Genomic DNA, 20,179 nt, shown 5'->3' with positions numbered 1-20,179 from the left:
AAATCAATGGCCTAAAACATTTTGCCTATGAAGAAATAAATAGAGTGTTTACTTTGGCTGCTTTTAGCCAGGAGCACCTGCTTTCTGTAAAATAGGTTCTTTAATCTTGTAGACTTTGCTAATTGCCTATTCATTCCCATGGAGGCACTGCAAAACAGGCAACAGCGGAAAAAAAACACTTCAATATTAGAGAAAGATTGTTTTTAGCTCAACTTTTAATATTGATATAACTTCTTGAAACAGTTACAGCATAATGAAACACAGCATATTATTAGAGCTAGATTACAATGGGATCATTTGCAAGTAGTCTGTTTACTGCTAAGGATCAGTCCTGTCAGCTGTGTCTAGGTGCTTTGGTTTGGTAAAAAGGTCCAAAGACTGAATGACCTAATAAGTTCTAAAACAGACTTAAAGAAAGAGAACAGAAAAGAAAAAAAATAAAGTAGACCAAGGTGTAATTATATTAAAATATAGCATTTATCTTAATAAGCAGCATGAAGTGTTAAGCAAGCATATTAGAAAACCAGATGGTGTGAGAGCTACAGGGAGATAGGATGTTCTTGGTGATGATGAAACAAAGTGGCAAGTGCAAAATTTGATAGTTGCTACATACAAAGAATGTAGCAGAATGAGACTTTTATTTAGGTGTATAAGAGGTGTTTAAACTAATGAACCAAACAGAGTAAAGGTTAGAGTAAGCATTAATTCTGAACTGTTATGTAAAGTCAATTGTTTATAAAATTGGACTGTAACTTTGCTTTGTTACCATTCTGTGGCATCTCTACTCAGGGAACATTTCCTGAAAAGAAATTAAAGACACATGAACAAGCTTCCTCCTGCATGGTTGTCTGGGATGATTATTTATTTATATTTATTATTTAAATATATTTTTCCACACCCTGTTGGAAAAACATTCATTTTTGGGATATTTAAAGATTAAGCAATCTTATTTCAATATGTTACAAATCTCAAGATGCTAAAACTTTATAGATAGCTAGATGATAAAAATAACACGCATGAGAAACATAAAGATGTACAAAACAGTCTGTTGGTTAAATGCGAACAGTACATGTTTAAAAAAAGATTTACATGACTAAACTGTTTGAGAGTGCATGGACAAAGTTCATGCGAGATCATTTCAAACCAATTCAGCAATAGTAAAGTAACATGATGCATACCTTATTTTTTTCCATTTCTAAAGTTTTCTATCTCTTATACAGCTCTAAAACCAGTCTATACCAAGGTTTACTGAATATATAGTCCCAAGTTCAGCTATTTCTTTTTCATTTCACTTAAACAATCATCCACTATGTCAAAGGTTATTTCAATTTTAGTACGTTAGAAAGCATCAACTACGTTGCGAATCCACCGTTGTAAATTACTTTAGTAATGCGCGCTAAATCCCGGATGTTGCCTCTACGTCACCTTCAAACTGACGTAAGCAGATGTAAAAATTCTTGCAAAAAAAAAATCAATGATTTACCTAACCCCTTTTATCCCGGATGTTACCCCCTCCCGTACCCCCTCCATTTTGCCCATATTAAAGGTGTCGGACGTAGTTTTCCCTTTGCTTCGTATGAGGAATACCCGGATATTAGATCACCGTTTGGTGTCCCGGATGTACCTTCATTTTACCCGTGGAGCCAAGATGGCTACTTGTTTAGGGATTTAGTTAAGAAGGAGGTAAAACGTTAGAAAACATTAAAATAGTACGAAAGGAAAGGGAGCACTATCAACAGTCTGTTAAACGGCAAGAAAAGCAGGCATCAGAGAGTGAAAACGAGTAAACAATTACCCACTATAAGAAAGCGGATTAAGTCGCCAAGCGCACTGAAGAGGAAATGCGCTAGTAATTTTTCTTTTAAATTGAACGCCAAGACACTCGTAAAAATTAGAAGATGGCCATGGACAATAAGTTAAGCGTTCAGTGTTCGGGTTTAAATTGATGCGTTGCTGGCATTGTAAGTATCGTTTTATTATGTATGTTTATATTTTAATGTACCCAGTTCATTATTTGGATTTGAACGTAGAAAAGCGAACACCAGGTACGACCAAGTACATTTGTCTTTTTCTGTTAACACAAGTGAAAATTGGATGCGCTAAAGCATACTCCGTTAATGCGTTAGGTCACGGCTTTTTTTATTTCTTACAGCTCAATATGGTGAGGTACACTGTATTCAGTAAGCGTCGAGGCATTTGAAGATTTGTATTTTGTGCATTTGGTATTTTGCGCTTTCCATTCGTATGTCTTTGTGTTACACACTACTTAATTCTCACTTTCGCAAGATGACTGTTCTAAAACGAAACTTTGTGTTGTGTTTTTGTGTAAAGATGACAACCAGAGGCAATGGTTTGACATCCCGGTGCGAGTGTCGACATGATGAGCTCCCGGCTGTAGTCGCGACATATTGCTAAGCAGTGATTAAGGCCAATAGAGGGCCTTGTTGGTTAAAACCGGAGTTTGTAGCCATATGTCTTTTACTGATAATACTAAATGCGTTTAAAATATTAAAGTGCATTATTATGTAGTCGGCAGAATTGAGTGACAAGTATATGTGGGCAAAAAAATATGTCGGTGTGAACAACACGTCAGATCAGCTCCCTCAAGCAATTGAGTGTTGCCTTTTCTTTAATGAAACAATTCTGTTCGTGGGGGCTGTATGAACTAACATTGGGCTGGTGGTGTTGGTAAAATTGACCTGGAGCCGTCACCCCTGTATTTGACTGATGTTGACTGATCGTGGTAAATAGCAAAGCTTCATTATGCCAGGGCAGGTTTGCTCCACCAATTTTTGATCATAATTGTATTTTGGCCATTCCGTTTATCTAAATTATCTTTGTAGCAGGCTCTTGTAAACTACCTAATTCCAGAACGATGAGGCCTCTCTCATGATGATTTCTCTCTCTTGTCCCAGTGGGTGACCCCATACATTCTCGGTTCACCTGTTTTCAGGAGAAGTTGTAATAGAAGGGTGGTCCTACAAATAAATATAACCTATGCATTAACGGTAGAAGTCGACTGTACAAAGTAACCCACATGAGAGACTGGCAGCAGTATATTCAGCAATAATAGAGTAAGTTACATTGCTCCAGAAAGTACTATTTTTTTTTTCTCCTGTTCATCATCAATGTTGATATACCTATCCTCTTATTTAATAATTTAAGAAAAATCCAGGTTTGCTAGAAATTTAATTTTTTGTGGTGGCTTTGTATTTGGATTATTTAGTCATTAGTTTTCCTTGCTATTGCTGTTGACATGGTAGATTGCTGCAATACTTCCAACTCAAGCTGCATTTAGCACACTTCATTTTTGCTAAAAGACTTATTTCGCTTTCGGATTTTTAATAATTTGGCTTGTTGGTGAAGTGAAAAACATCTTTCAAAGTAAGTCTGTGTCAGTGTTGCAATGCATCAAAGCAATTACATTTTCCATAACAAATTTCAGTTAAGCATATAATTGATAAAGTGTAGAAATCTTAAACCTTGATGTAAGCAAATCAGACCACGTCTCTTTGGAAACACTGTTTCTCGGCTGAACTTTCACATCAGGGTACCGAAGGTCAATTCAGATGAATAGAAACCTTGTATACAGTGGGTATGCAGTAAATACTAGAGGGCCTTGCCCCCTGCTCACTTTGCTCGCCAACATCCAGGCCAGCGCTACGCGCTAGCCACTTCGTGGTTCAGCTGCTCGCATGTGGGGATGCAGATGTACCATTTAAACAGATTGTTGTTTTAATGGGAATTGTTACATGTGCATAATATAACTATTTTATATTACAAGTAATTAACCATATTAAAAAATAGTAAAACATAATAATTTGAAAGTAATTTATTTCATGTTGCATTAGTTTGTTGCGTTATATGATTTTTGGATTTGAAATTAACACGCAAATACTTTTTGAACTTTTCCTGTCAAACTTAAGTAAAAACTTTTTTTTAAATTAAATTTTCGTCTATCACATTGAATTTTGATTCTGTGTTTGGACTTACATTGTGACAATGCAACATATAACTTCCCGTGAGTGAATTTCGTTTCCTTCTCTCTAATTAATAAACCGACTTTTTCGATTGTTTGTCTCTGCCATTTGTTAATTTTCTTTGCAAAAGCTATTCTTAACGGGAAACTGTTAACGTTTTAATGCAAATGGCATATCAAGATCTCCGTTAGCGTCTAATTGTGCTGGGCGGTATACTGGTTCATACCGAAAACCATTTTTTATTTTTGTTATGATATGGATTTTTCTTATACCGCAACACCGGTTTAAATTGCCTAAGCGCGTTGAGCGTGGCGCAGCGGGAAACTGTTCAAGTGGGGACCTTTTTCACTGCTACACTGCTAATCACAGAGGTGTTGCCCGGGGGCTCTCTTTCACTGTTACACCGCTAAATAGGTAGTGGTAGTGTAGGTATTGCATGGTGAAAATTGACAGAGAACATTCTTAAACTGAAGCTGTAGCTGACGATAAAGTTGAACATGATGACACAGAAGAACTTTTGCCGAAAAAAAGGAGTCACGTCCGTTGCCTGGAGATACTCTGGGTTTAAAAGGTCGGATGTGGACCATTATGTTCAAATGTGTAAATACTGTTTCTATACTACTGGATAATACTGCAAGCCAAGTTGTACTTGTTTTATTTGTTTTCAATACAGTGTAATGTACCTGGTTACTTTGTAATACTGTGATGACATGTTGACTTTATTCTTGCCGTTTATGTCAAGATTAAAGTCGAAATGTTGACTTTATTCTCGTAATTTGTCATTAAAGTAGAATATTGTAAACTAAACTTCATCGTAAAATGAATATTTAATTTACTAGATTTTCTCAAACCCCGTCATAAGTTATATAGCACATTAAGTGCTTTGTGTTAATTGCTCCCCGAGCCATTTTAATTGCTATGTGCTTCTTAAACACAGAATACATTCACGTCATGATGTTCCTGTTCTTTGAACACTTACAAGGCTAAGATAAATACTTGATATAATTTTCATGATTAAATGCATTAAAGCATGTATTAATCATGTGGGGGCACAGCGGCGTGGAGGTTGCACTGCTGCCTCGTAGCAAGGGTCTCTTTGATGTTCCCTGCCTTGAATTTGCATGTTTTTCTGGTGGGTTTACTCGGCATGCTTCAGTTTCCTTTCAAAGTCATGTAGGAAGTGGGGTTTTGTTATGCTATATTGACCCTGCTAGTGTATGTTTTGCTCGTATTTACCCTGCGATGTCCTGGCGACTCGTTCAGGATTTGCTCCTGCCTCGCACACAATGCTTGCTGGGATGGGCGCAACCCTGAATGGATGGCATAATTAAACATGTATAACGAAGATATTTTTAAAGTTCTGAACACTCTGTGGGCTAAATGTATAACTACAGTGGAACCCTCGGTTTATGAGTAACTTGGTTTACAAGTGTTTTGCAAGACGAGCAAAATTTTTTAATAAATTTTGACTTGATAAATGAGTGATGTCTTGTAATACGAGTAGTATGGATACACTTTGTCTGCTGTGCGTCATGTGATCACAACTGAGCTGATGGTTCTTCTCTCTTGCGCGTCTCTCTCTCCTTAGCGCGCTCGCTTGCACGCGCATCTCTCTCTCCTTATCTCTCTCGCTTATGTGCAGCTTGTTTCTCTCTCTTTCCTTTTCTCTCTCGTTCGCCCGCTGTCTCTCTCTCCTTATCTCGCTCACGTCTCTCTCTCTCTCTCTCTCTCGGGCAATCGTATCCTATTCTCCGTCTGAGTCTGTGTGCCTCACTCATATAGTCAACATCCGTACAAGTATATACTGTTTACTATAGCATTGTGACTGTGTGTGCTCGTGCGCAAGTGTGTGCTGTGAAGTGCGAGTCCCCATCTTGTACCCCAAAACACGAAGCTGAGTCTCAGTACTTTAACAACACCAGATTTATTCAGCTTGAAACAGCAACAGCGCTGTTATTTATTGTAGCGGGATCTTTATAATTTTCTTTGTATCACCCATGCTTATAGCATGTCTGCGATCTTTTTGGATGCGCGAACTGCTACAGCGCTGGGAGACTGCGATTGCTTTGGGACACACTTCCGCGTGTCGTCCCCTTGGGTGGAATCCCACATGAGTTTAGAAACTCGCTCACACCAGCCATGATTCTTTTTAAAGGTAAAGTGCAGGTTAATTTGTTTTATGTGCTTTTACTTTATATTTTGTATTAATCATTTTTATATGAATAGTTTTGGGTTGTGGAACGAATCATCTGGGTTTCCATTATTTCTTATGGGGAAATTCGCTTTGATATACGAGTGCTTTGGATTGCGAGCATGTTTCCGGAACTAATTATGCTCGCAAACCGAGGTTCCACTGTAGTTTTAATTTCACAAAGACATTTATCGTGTGGTGATTGGTTTTGTGAAGAAAAAGGAAGGATAGGAACTGGGGTTTTGGTACGACAGACAGCACGCATGCAATAAAGAAAGCCCGCTCAGAAGAACATCCATTGAATTCTGTGTTCGTTTCTCTGACCACCAGATCACAAACCCAACGTTTGCACAATATTTTAAGTTAAACCTTTGCGATACCCATTCATACATCCAGTTTTATGGAGCCTCGTCACACCTGCCCTAAAGTTCTCTACACTGAACATACACCTGGGGACCCCTTACTGAGAGGGAGCAGCACTACCGCCTCACTACCGTGCATGTTTAATACCTGCTTTAACGCAGTTCATCATGAAAATGATATCAAGTATTTATCTTAGCATTCTAAATTTTCAGAGAGCAGGAATATCATGAAGTGAATGGATTCTGTGCGGCAATCGCTGCCAGGGCCGCCTCTTAGTGCAGAGGAAGTCAGTTTAAGAAGCGTAGCGATTAACAACTGGGTCGGGGAACACTTAACACAAAGCATTTAATGTGCTGCATTACCTTATGATGGGGTTATAGAAAATCTAGTAAACATTGATTTTAGGATGAAGTTTAGTTTACGACATTCTACTTTAATCTATACTAATAAAAGGCAAAGCCCTCACTGACTCATTCATTCACTCACTCACTCACTCATCACTAATTCTCCAACTTCCCGTGTAGGTAGAAGGCTGAAATTTGGCAGGCTCATTCCTTACAATTTACTTACAAAAGTTAGGCAGGTTTAATTTTGAAATTCTATGCGTAACAGTCATAACTGGAATCTACTTATGTACATATATACCGGCCATATCCTGCAGCTCGGTCGCCGTGTGAGGCGGAGTTGCGTCTCTCATTGTCACGCCTCCCACGTAATTGGTTACCTGCCCATATAAGGCCGGCCGTCAGCAGCATTCCAATAGAAACACTGAACCGCTAAATATTTGCGGGTTTAGGGCTGTGCTTATGGAAACGAAGATGAGATGGTCCGGGTGGTGGTTGGCACAAACTCAGCGAAACTGCGAGAGAAACGTTTAAGTGCTAGTCTTAGCTAACATTAAATAAAGCCGTGGACATCGCACGAGATGGCACAAGCACAGCTCTGAGCCTTCGATGCATGTAGTCCGAGCGGCTCACGTGAACTGACTGTGAACGCATTACGCAGACAAAAAGCAAGAGCTCCAAAGAACGCTGAACAAAAAAGCATTACACAATTGAGAAGGCAGCAAAAGAATATGAAGCGAGTGACGCATACAAGCATATTCATAAGTGCAGCTACTGCGGAAACAAAGCACACGGTGGAAAAAGTCAATGTCCAGCTAAAGGAAGACATTGTAAAAATAACCCGTGCATGCAGTGTGTGATGTCTCAAATAAAGTGGAAGACGAGCTGTTTATTGATGCAGTATGAAAGGAATCAATGAATGAAACCTGATATCTTTACAACGGTTGACAAACACGGAATGTAACTTGAACACAACACATCCTCCAAATACGAACCTGATTGAAAGAAATAATGATCATCAAATCCTTGATGACAGCAACACTCATAACACTCACAAAACAATTACATTGAAAATCATGTTATGTTATGTTATTTTTAAAATGTTCCCTTTTCTTTTTCATAACTTCTTTAACACACTACTTCTCCGCTGCGAAGCGCGGGTATTTTGCTAGTTATAAAATAAACTATGAGAATAAAGTGGAAATGTCGAGTTTAATCTTGACATAAACAGCGAGAATAATGTGGAAATGTCGACTTTATTCTCGACATATAGTTTTGTTTTTTTTCTTCCGTGTCTGTATTTTTTTTTTCTTCTTCATCATGGCCCTAATACGATTCCGTAGGGCTATACCACAAATAGCATTATAAATGCTAAGTTGCAGTTTTATTATTTATGTGTATAGCTTAGCTTGAAGCAAAGTCCATATTAATGCAGTTTGCCTAAATGATGGTTCAGTTGGTAAAGATGTCGTTACCAAGTTGCACTTGTTTTATTTTAATTTGGTGACTACTGTGTAATGCACCTTTGCTTGAAGTATAGTGCAGCTATCAGTAATCATACTGTTATTTATTTTATTGTTATTATTTATTAGTTTAAATATTATACAGTTTAATGATGGTAAAGTTGTTTAAAAAGTCACTTCAACGTGTCTGGATAAAGATTGTTAACATTAACAGAAAGTATAGTTGGTTTACAAAAAATATTTTCTATTCCTTTTCTAAGACATGTTCAGTGCAATACAACTTTTGACAAACACCTCTGGATATTTTACTAAGTCTAAATGCCTCGTTGGATGGTTGAAAATATGTGGTCAAAATTATAGTTTGTTTTTGCAAAATTTTTTCAATAAAAAAGGTTCTATAATTTGATTGCATCTGTCATGCAATGTGATTCCTTCAGTTCATTAGTGCCACCCCCTTGAAAACTATCACTTTATGGGGCCATGTAAACCTGTATTAATACTTATGTGCACATTAATTTTTTTTTTTTGTACAATGCTCATGACAGTGGAATAGGTTATTCTTAGCCAGTCTACTGCAGTAATTGCAGTGGAAAATGTAGTTAACATCTGCTCATGCATGGGGAAAAAAATACCGTTGAATACTGTGAAACTGGGATAATTTGGAAAAATACCGTGATATAGAATTTTGGTCATACCGCCCACCCCTAGTGTCTAATGTTATCCGCGGAAGATGTGCTACATTTCTTTTCTTGGATACATCCTTCTTTCATCAGTAATTCGGGCGGTGGAAGACAGGACATTAACGGTTGTAGATATTCTTCGGGAAGCTGATGTTTTCATCTTCCGCATGATCACCACCAACTGTTTCAGCATAATATATTGATACACGTTTAACCAATTTGCAGTGTAACTGATTGACAATTTTCGCGTTAATTCGTTTAACTTTGTTTCTTAGTGCTAGGATTGCCTGTGTACTCATTTCTTCTGTTGATAACCCTTCTGGATGACATTCTTCAATAAAATTTGGACGTAAGTCTTCTTTTATTGGGTACTTAAAGTGAGGAAAACACAAAAATGTATAAGAGCTAAGAGAGCAGGAACTGTGTTTGTCAAAAGCTTTCACATGAATGAGAGGTGAGTGGGCCGTGTGCGTGGTTGAATATGTTTAAGAGGAGGCCAAAGTCTCGTCTCGCGGGACTTGAAATTATCTCTTTAAAAAAATCATCTCAGTATTTCTTTTTATAACAGAGAGATATTTCCAGGGACACTATTTACGTGAATTTTCACCAGACATTGGTATTAACTCAAATTCATCCATCCATCCATTTTCTAACCCGCTGAATCCAAATACAGGGTCACGGGGGTCTGCCGGAGCCAATCCCAGCCAACACAGGGCACAAATTCACAAATATCAATTCACAAATATTAAATAATTCATAACATTAAAGGCCATAATTAAAGGAATGGTAATAAAGTGCAATGACACAGGGAAAAGCATTAAAGCACTAATGTAATATTTAGTGGAAAAGCCTTTGTAACGACAGTTTCAAGACACTTCCTATATGAAGAAAACAATCATCTGCAGTGCTCAGGTGTGTTTCTTTTTTTTTTTTGTTTTTGACCCATTCTTGTAAAGTGATTGTCTTTAAATCTTGAAGATACTTTACCTTGGGAATCCTGTTTTTTGGTTTCTTCCAGAACTGTTAAATTGGATTTAAGTTAGGAGATTGACTTGGCCAATCTAACAGCTTTATTTTTTTCTTCTCTGAAACAAATTGAGAGTTTTCTTTGCTTTACATTTTGCATCGTTGTTCTCCTGGAACGTCCACTCATGTCTCATTATCCTGGTGGATGACAGGAGATTCATTTCAAGAATCTTTCGGTACATGGCCCCATTCATCATTCCTTCAATTACATGAAGTCTGCCAGTACCATGAGATGAGAAACAGCCCCTGTTTTATTACGGGAAAATGGTTCAAGGGATTAGAACATAAGTAGGCAAAGAATCAGAGAGAAGAGGTCCAATACTTCTATTTTGTTTACTTAATCAATTATAACATTTAAATACATATGAATGGGTTATAGAAATAAAGAGACAAACTTATACTTACAATAACATACATACATACAGTAACATACATCAAAAGACCCAGAGCCATCATCCCAGACCAGTAGACTGAGGGGGCCCGCTTGTCAGTCTTGTCAAAGGATCAACCCTTTTAGCCTTTCATTTACCGGGCGGTGCGCGCTGTCCCCACGGTTGAGCCTCCAAAGAAACTGAGGGGAACCTTCCCTTATATACTAATTGAGCGTCCCTTGCCCAAAGCGCTTACGTGTAAGCAGTGTATACAGAAGTGATTAGTTTCAGCACACACACCTTTCCACGGGACGCGGTGGTGTTTTGCACTTGGTCCTGATGATGACGACACCTGGTACCAGGAGGCACACAAAAATAAGAATTGCATAGTGAAGCCCCTTGAAGTGAAAAACAAGTCAGCATGACCCTCTGGCCATATTCCCAGTACTTTTCCTTCTTGAAGCTGGTTTTTGCGCTGAGCGACCAACGCCCATCTGCTCTCTTGATCCCCCTCTTTAGAAAAATCCTTCCATTACAGCCCCCCACCTTGATGCGTCCACCTCCAAACTTCAGTGTTGGTATAGTGTTTTTTGGGTGATCTGCAGTGCCATTTCTCCTCCAAACAAGTTGTGTAGTATGACAGCCAAAACGTTTATCTTTGGTCTCACCTGACCAGACAACATTGTCCCAGTATTTCATAGGCTTGTCCATATATTGTGTGGCAGACTTCAAACAAGACTCAGCATGGTTTTTCATCAGTAATGGAGTCCACAGTGCTTACTGGAAGATTCGGAAGTTTTGAAATACAGTAATCGTCGCTATATCGCGCTTCGACTTTCGCGGATTTTATATGAAAGCATAACTAAATATATAATGCGAATTTTTCGCTGCTTCGCGGGTTCTGCGGACAATGTGTCTTTTTACTTCCTGTACATCCTTCTTCAGTTGGTTTGCCCAGTTGATTTCATACAAGGGGCGCTATTGGCGGATGACTGAGAAGCTAACCAATCAGAGCACGCAGTTAAGTTCCTGCGTGCTGAATGCAGTGTTAACCAGGAAGTCTCGTCTCGCTCATTCAGCATCAACGTGTTTCGCTGTGTAAAGAGTTGTGCTCTTTTGTGTTTATCTTTGTGCATAGTCAAGCCCTTCATTATGGCTCCAAAACGATTTGCTACTGCTTCAGGGGCCGTGCCTAAGCGCAAACAGAAGATGTTAACGATTGCTGAATAGGTACACGTTTTGGATTTGTTGAAGGCTACGATTCCTTTTATTTAAAAAGTAGGAAAGCAATATAAGATCTACGGCCGCAGTGTCCTTTTAACCAGGGTGCAAAACGAGTTGTAAGTGGATGTAATAAGACAGTAGTCTGGATGGAATCTGCTTTAGGGATTTGGATTGAAGACTGCCAGAAGAAGAACAACAGCAGTGCTACACAATCGCCTGAAGTGGCTCCTTTGGAAGAGCTGTAACGCTCTCCTTTGTTGTGCAGTAAAATTAAACTCATTGTTTTCGGACAAGTCATCGTGTCATTGTTGGTGAGTAACCATAATTAATTTTCTAAACAGTGTGGGGGAGTTTATAAGGGCTTAAAATATATAAAAATAACCATACAAACATATGGTTTCTACTTCACGGATTTTCACCTATCGCGGGGGGGTCTGGAACGCAACCCCGCAATCGAGGAGGGATTACTGTATGTCGATAACCAGTTCCATTGATATGGTTTGCAACAGTCAGGTTGCAACAGTCTTGGGAGAGCTCTTTGCTTTTACCCATCATAAGATGTTTCTTGTGTGACACTTTTGGTAGCATGACACCATATTATAGACCATCAATATGTACTAACCCAGTTAATATCAGTTTGCACAGATAGGAGGTGGAATTACTTTCTAACTACTTGATGGATTTTAGCTGTTTGCTTGCCTTGTTGTACTGTTTGTTGTGTTCAGTAATTGTTCCCTGTATCATTCTTCTTTATTACACATGCCTTTATTTATGGCCTTTAATGTTCTCAGTTTTTTTATATTTTGACTTAATACCAATGTCTGGTGAGAATTTCATGTGAATAGCCTCATTGAAAATATATTTGCTGAAAAAAAAAAAGTGAGAACGGTCAATACTTATTCCCCCCACTGTAAGTATTTTTAAACTACATAACCTCAAGGATTGATTGTGTCCAGTTTGAAAAATTATATGTAACTGAATATGTGAAGGCTTTTTTACCAACATTAAAGGAATACTGTCTTTTAAGAAAAAATGAGCCTGCTCTGGCCTTTCTAATATATTTCCTCTGTGTTCCCGACCATTCCAACTGGTCATTGATGTGGACCACCTTTACTTCCACTCATCATATAGTGCTGGGACATATAGACTCTGTGTGGTGAAAGTCAGTAACCAGTTCCTTTGGTTTTGCTGATGAGATGCAAACCATTCTTTCTGTTCCAATAAACAAGTAAACAACCTGACTCCTCTATTCTGTATCATCCCCAATATTGTTACACCCGATAAGTTTAGAATTAGGGATGCACCGAAATGAAATTCTTGGCCGAAGCCGAATAATAATGAAATGCTTGGCCGAAGGCCGAATACCGAACGCGGTGTTTCGCATTTTTTCCATTTATTTTGCCAATTCTTTCACCATTACAATAATTAAATAGTAAAAATTTGCTTTTTACTATTTTGTGTTGCTTTTCAGAGAAATAAATCAAATAACAAAAATACAATTTCAAAATATTTATTTAACACTGAACATTTTTTTTTAACATTCCAGCAGATATTATACAAACAAAGCACAATATAACTTAAAATAAATAAATTAGTAAAATAAAAAAATATTTTTATTTGGCCATCTTTGAAGCCCCCCTTCTTGAATAGCCTATGTTAGGCCTATAACTGACTGCTGAAAGAATGTAACCCTGTATATCTACAACAACAAATGTGCATTGAATAGTGCAAAAAATGTGGATGAACCCACAACAAATAACTGTCCTAGACATAAGCCTACTTAGCCTACTTCTTCAGGAAAAGTGGCAGGTTCTTCTTTATGAAAAGTAGCTTCTCTGCTTTCTCACATGAAAGTCGGTTCCTCTTCTCATCGATGACATGCGATGCAGCACTAAACAGTCTCTCGCTGTCGGTGCTTGTGCATGGAGCAGACAAGTACCTGCAGAATAGTTGAAATTTTTATTGCAGTTTTCTGACAGTTGCTCATTTAAAAACGAACAATGTCTTCAAGATAATGAAATGGTTGAAACCCAGTGTAGGCCTACTATTTTACTACACTGAAAATAGTTACATTTTCACAAAATACATAATATAAAATATAGGTAGTAACACTTTTTAAAATGTTTCCTTTTGTTAACATTATTGCATTAACTAACAATGAGCAATACATTTGTTATGGTATTTATTAATCTTCGTTAATGTAAGATAATAAAAAATATTTAGTTCATGTTAGTATAAGTGCATTAACAATTTTAACAAATAGGCCTACCACTTTTGATACTTTTTAATTCAAAAATTACTGTAAATAATACTGTATTAGTAAATGTTAACATTAAGATTAATAAATGCTTTTAATAAGGGTTTTCATTTTTAGTTAATGTTAAAAATAGAAACTACTTATAAAGTGTTACCATAATCCAAAATATAAATAAAATCTTAAATGAATTTCCAATAGCCTACCTGCGTGCCATCTGCCAGGTCGGAAAGCGCCTTGATTGGTCCTCCAAAATTGAGAGGGTTATTGCTCCTGGGGATGGGGACTTCTGAGAGATAACCATCTAACTGTTGAGCGGTTGAGCTTGTCCTCTGTCTTGCAAATGGGTTATTCTCTTGGAGGATCTCATCGAACATGTCAGACAGCGAGACTGTGCGCTCATCTGTAGTATGAGCCCGTTTACTCTCTGCGCTGTTTTCATCTCCTGCGCTGTGCATCACCTGACCGTCTCCATCACCTAGCGGCTTTCCCAAATCCAACTCGGCCTGGATCATTTCTGTAGCGCAGCTTTTTCCCCACATCCAAGTAATGATCTTTATATCGTGGATCAAGCACAGTCGCGATGCAGTACAGGGGTTCTGAGTCCGCCTGACTAAATCGTGTGCTGACAGCTTCCAAGAGCGCACTTTTAGTTGTTTTAACTCCGTGATCTGTTTGAGCCTCTTTGTTTAAAAGACGTTTTAGTGCTGCAAGTAAAGGTATGACGTCTGCCACAGATGCATCAGATGAGCTTATCTCTTTGTTATCTGCTCAAAGGGGCGAAGAGAGAGAACGTTCTCGATTAACACCCACTGGTATGCTGTGAATGTCGCGGGCAGGTCATGATCTGCTATGTATGTAGCTAAGACTCGCTTTTGCGCAAAAAGACTTTCCAGCATATAATATGTACTGTTCCACCTTGTACTCACATCTTGCTGGAAACGCGATTTTGTGGCGTTCCGAACTGTTCTTGGATAGATTGTAGGCGCATAGGCAAGCGGTGAATGTTTAAAATGGCCAACAATTTTCCTGCCTATCGCTATCACATCTGCTATACTGCGCTGACTCAACAATCCCTCGTTGACCGCCAGTTGAATTGTGTGTGCCATACACGTATGCCTTTCAGATCACTATCTTCCATAGCTTTAGCCATATTTCTTGCATTGTCACTGACTACCGCATGCACTTTAGATCGGTCGATCGCCAAGTGTCAAACATGTTGGCGAACGCCGGATATGGCTACAGCTGTATGGGACCCTCTAAACTCTTGTGAGTGAAGCACAATCTTTTGTAGCTTGAAATCTGTGTCGATCCACTGCGCAGTTAAACTCAGCATACTGGTGGGGCTCACATCCGAGCTCCAAATATCAGTCGTGAAGCTGAGGGCTGCAATATCTGTAGCCAAGAGCTCATGGACGTGAGTTGAAACGACGTTATACATCTCAGGTAAGCACACGTCTGAGAAATGCCGTCTACTAGGCATGGTGTAACGGGGCTCAATATGGTCTATAAGCCTGCGGAATCCAATATCCTCTACAACAGAGAATGGTTGATCATCCATTGCGATGAATTCAATTATCCTTTTAGTAATACCTTTAGCTTTGGCACTGTCATTGGCAAACTGTTTTGCCTTTTCTAAGAAGTCAGCCACAGATGGAGTGGGTGTCTTAGGACTGGGAGTAGCTACTTTCCTTTTCGCTGTTGCCGTAGCCGCCGCCGTGTCTTTCTCGTACTCTGCATGATGTTCGGGGTGTCTTGATTTTAAGTGATAAATTAAACTTGAAGTGCTGTACGTTTTTGCAGATGTACCCCCTCTGGACAATTCAGCAGAACAGTGTCTGCAAACGGCCGTTCTTGCCTCTTTCTCTGACGCTTTAAAGTGCTTCCACACTGCTGACATTTTTGCTGCATAAAGCGCGCCTCTCACTCTACGCGGGTTACTATTTGATCGCGTCATTAAAACGTCATTGTTCGCAAAATGTATTCGCCTTTTACTTATTCGGCCGAACACCGAAAGTGCTTTTTTTGGCTATTTTCGGCCGCCGAACATTCGGTGCATCCCTATTTAGAATCAACTGAGAAGTTTTGCAAGTGACATGACCTGTTGTCATAATTATAGTACGAAGTGTATAGAGTAAAGAGAAAAGGGAACTAGACTGTTCCTTGTAGTTCCCTTGTGTTGCTTACATTCATATCAGAGATGCAGCCCTGGAGCATCATAAACTATGGTCTGCTGGACAGAATTCATTATCCAGGACAATATAGGTCCATCCAGCTGCATATTTTTTTAGCTTACCCCTTAACAGGGATGACTGGATGGTATTGAAAGCACTGGAGAAATCAAAAAACGTAATCCTCACAGTACTGCCAGCTTTGTTCAGGTGAGAATAAGCCTTGTGGAGCAGATAGTTCAGCTCCATAAATCCCAATCAGTGTGAAAAGTAACACATGTGCACTTGCCTGCTGTCCCACCCAGAATCCTCACATAATTTTGCATATTTTATTATGATCGAGTGATGGAGAAACGTGGAAGTTTAAGTTCAGAAAGTCTTACAGGGCCTGAAATAAAAAATAAGTAGTCAAATATCAAAGTCGCTGTGAAAAGGCGAGTCATAGCCCTATGTGTCAGTGTCTTACGGTAGGTAGCATATTAGGGTACAGAGAAAAGAAAAAATAGGGACTCATTGGGGAAGAAAAAGGTTGAAATGTCCACTTTAGTCTTATTTATTTTGTCAGTAAAGTAGAACCTTGCAAACTTCATCTTAAAATCAGTGTGAAATTTACTAGAATTTCTCAGATCCCATCGTAACTAAAGTAGCATGTTAAATGCTTCATAGTGTATGTGTTCTATGTGCTCTGTGTGTGAATCCCTACGTGCTTCTTAAATGGGCTTTCTCCTATGCCCAAACGTTACACAGAATTAATTATATTCATGATATTACAACTCTCTGAACAATTTAAATTCTAAAATATATAATTGATATCATTTTCATGATGAGTTAAAGCATGCATTAAACATGGAGGCATGGTGGCGCCCGTACAGAGATTGTTTCTGCCTCCCACAAGATATTTGCTGGGACGTGCGCGACCCTTGAAGAAATAATTTAATACAGCAGTACTGTTTCTTTCAAACATAGACCCCCAATTCCTTTCCTTCCTTTTCTATCTCCATGTAACCAAATGCCACACAATAAACTCTTTAATAAATGTCAGACCATCTGTAATATTAGAACGCAGATTCTTCAGAACTTTTAAGGAACATTGAAATATCTTTGTAGTACATGTTTAATTATTCCATCTATCTGTCCATCCAGTCCCATCGCGAGGCAGGACTAATCATTGGACAGGGCACCAGCTCATTGCTACCGCTATGCCACCATGCCCACACGTTTAATTATTAACTGTATAGGTTGGAAGCATTTACTGATTACAGCGCGTTGCCACACCCACCACACAATGAACCACCTGGATTGGGATCAGAGTGCTGCCGCGCAACGAGTGTATACATTATTTAAATGAAATTTTAAAATTTATTTGTATAATGTTATAGACATACTTTAATGCATTTCATCTTAAAAATCATATCAAGAGCTCCAAGACTTCGTAATCTCAATTGACTTGGAAGCCAGTCGTCATCAACTGTAAATACATGCTTTCTTCTATTGAATTGAATTCCTATAATATTATTATTATTATTATTATTGTTGTATGGTATAGAGATGCACGATATATCGGGAACTGTATTGTTATCGGCCAATGTTCTTTAAAAATGACATAGAAATCGGTCAGATGTGTACAATTTAACCAATACAGCCGACCAATATAATTCGGGCTTGTCAACATTGTCAGTTCACTAAATAATTAAGTGTTGCTTTCATTGTTCAGTGAAGCAGACATTAAGCTGCAGAAAAACATGCATGTAAGTTAGGGCTGCAATGATTAGTCGACGTAATCGACAACATTGACTACAAAAAATCGCAGACGTAGATTTTTTTATTGTCGACTAATCATAAACAGAACCTTCAATGGAGGCTCCTCTCACAAAAAGCCATGTTGGTTTTTATGACTGCAATGCACTACATGAACGTCTGGAGGCAGTATCATTTGTTATTGGTTTTCAAGACTGCACACAGTCCTACCAACGAAGAAGAATGTAGAGGAAAATAAACGTGGTTGCAATGGCAAGTCGGATGGAGGAGGGGGAAGGAGATGGAAAAAAAAATTGAGACAAACTTTCTAAAGGAAGCATTTCACCGAAAAAGAAAAAAAGTTGAATACAGATTATGCAAAGCGGAGGTTTGTTTTCACAGCAGCACCTCCGCGATGCACGGAGCATCTGAAATGCAAGCATCTTGGAGCTGTAATGCCGCCGTCTCTCGAGACGTATGTTTTAGCGAGTAAAGTTGGCGTCACATGTTAACGTTGATGTTTGTACTATAATGTGTATATCAAGGTTTCGACAATGATAGTTAACCCTTAAATAAATGTTACAATTCACAAAGAAAATGTGAAATTCTAATGGAAAACATATTTTTGTGTCATGCAAAGAGCATCACAATTACTTCCAACACTGATTATTTTACACACTGCAAATGAACTGTAAAAGCTATAAAAAAAAAAAACTACTGCAACAATCTATTACAGTAATCCCTCCTCGATTACAGGGGTTGCATTCCAGACCCCCCCGCGATAGGTGAAAATCTGCGAAGTAGAAACCATATGTTTGTATGGTTATTTTTATATATTTTAAGCCCTTATAAACTCTCCCACACTGTTCACATTATTAGAGCCCTCTAGACATGAAATAACACCCTTTAGTCAAAAGTTTAAACTGTGCTCCATGACAAGACAGAGATGGCAGTTCTTTCTCACAATTAAAAGAATGCAAAAATATCTTCTCTTCAAAGGAGCGCTGTCAGGAGCAGAGAATGTCAAAGAGAGCGAACGCGAGATAAGAAAAGCAAAAAATCAAAAAATCAATACGTGCTTTTAAGTAGCCTATGCCGAAGCACCACAATAAAGCGGCATTTTGTAGAGGAGCATCCGTGTCGTCTGTGCAAACGGCCTCTGTGCAAACAGCCCCTCCGTCAGGCGCAGAGAATGTCAGAGAGGGTGAGAGACAAAGAAAAGCAAATAATCAAGCACCACGTGGGAAGAATATCATTGAGGAGTTTTAGTTAATATGTAATACATGCTCTGATTGGGTAGCTTCTAAGCCGTCTGCCAATAGCGTCACTTGTATGAAATCAACTGGGCAAACAAACTGAGGAAGCATGCACCATAAATTAAAAGACCCATTGTCTGCGGAAATCCGCGAACCAGCGAAAAATCTGTGATATATATTTAGATATGCTTACATTTAAAATCCGCAATAGAGTGAAGCCGTGAAAGTCGAAGAGCGATATAGTGAGGAATTACTGTATTATATGTTCAAGGTGCAACTGAAGTCATTTATGAAATTCAGTAAATCACCGAGCCAACTGTGATTGAACTGGCTGCACACAAACACATAGAGGTAAACACTGATGATTGCAGGCTCATCTAGTGCAGCGGCTCAATCCCAGAGACAGTGGTGCTGCATGCAGTTCTGCCGGGGCCGGCAGTGCTACTGAGCTGGCTGCTCAATGAACATATGGCACTGACTGATCAGCTCTGGCGTGCTGCCAAATTACTCTGTGAAGCAAATATAGCCATTTGCGGGGTTCACTGAATGTACGTCGCTGAATATACTCGGCCCCTCCATGCTGGCAAATTGCACTGAGATACGACTACAGCCGCTTGCAGCATTCAATGAATATACATCGCCGAATATACTCGGCTCCGGTGTTAGCCAGTTGTGGAGTTCAATGAATGTACGTCGCCGCATATACTTGGCTTCGGTGTGCTTCCAAATTGCACTGGAAACCGACTCTAGCTAGTTGTGGCGGTTTAAGGGTTAAGTGAATATGATTTCAGTTATGTTTGCTAACATGTTTGGAGCTATACTGTAGTAAACGATTGAGCCATTAGTCGACTACCAAAATAATCATTAGTTGCAGCCCTAATGCAAGTATAGCTCCTTGTGCTCACAAAAAGAACACTGGGTTTCCTAGTTTTGCTGACAGGAACAACTGTGTGGTCATTTTTTTTCTGTAAACTAGGGGGCTTCGCTCGCCCACCCCCGTGTTTGGTTTACCGGATATACAATACAATACAATTTATTTTTTGCATAGCCCAAAATCACACAAGAAGTGCCACAATGGGCTTTAACAGGCCCTGCCATCTGACTGCCTCCCAGCCTTGA

The 20,179-nt window shown here is 39.0% G+C and overlaps 1 protein-coding gene across 2 annotated transcripts in view; it reads left to right on the top strand.

Annotated features, from left to right (window-relative positions):
- The first annotated feature begins 1,584 nt into the window (after positions 1 to 1,584).
- The window catches only part of dedd (death effector domain containing), a 94,381-nt gene continuing 75,786 nt past the window's right edge, over positions 1,585 to 20,179 (top strand). For both annotated transcript variants that reach the window (XM_039773906.1, XM_039773907.1), the window contains exon 1: positions 1,585 to 1,961. The gene's annotated coding sequence lies outside the window, so the exon portion shown is untranslated. The remainder of the gene's footprint in view (positions 1,962 to 20,179) is intronic.

The sequence above is a fragment of the Polypterus senegalus genome, chromosome 13 (assembly GCF_016835505.1).
Source record: "Polypterus senegalus isolate Bchr_013 chromosome 13, ASM1683550v1, whole genome shotgun sequence".
Classification (NCBI taxonomy): Eukaryota; Metazoa; Chordata; class Cladistia; order Polypteriformes; family Polypteridae; genus Polypterus; species Polypterus senegalus.
Note: the sequence above shows the minus strand (reverse complement) of the source record. Positions and strands in the feature narration are given on the sequence as shown.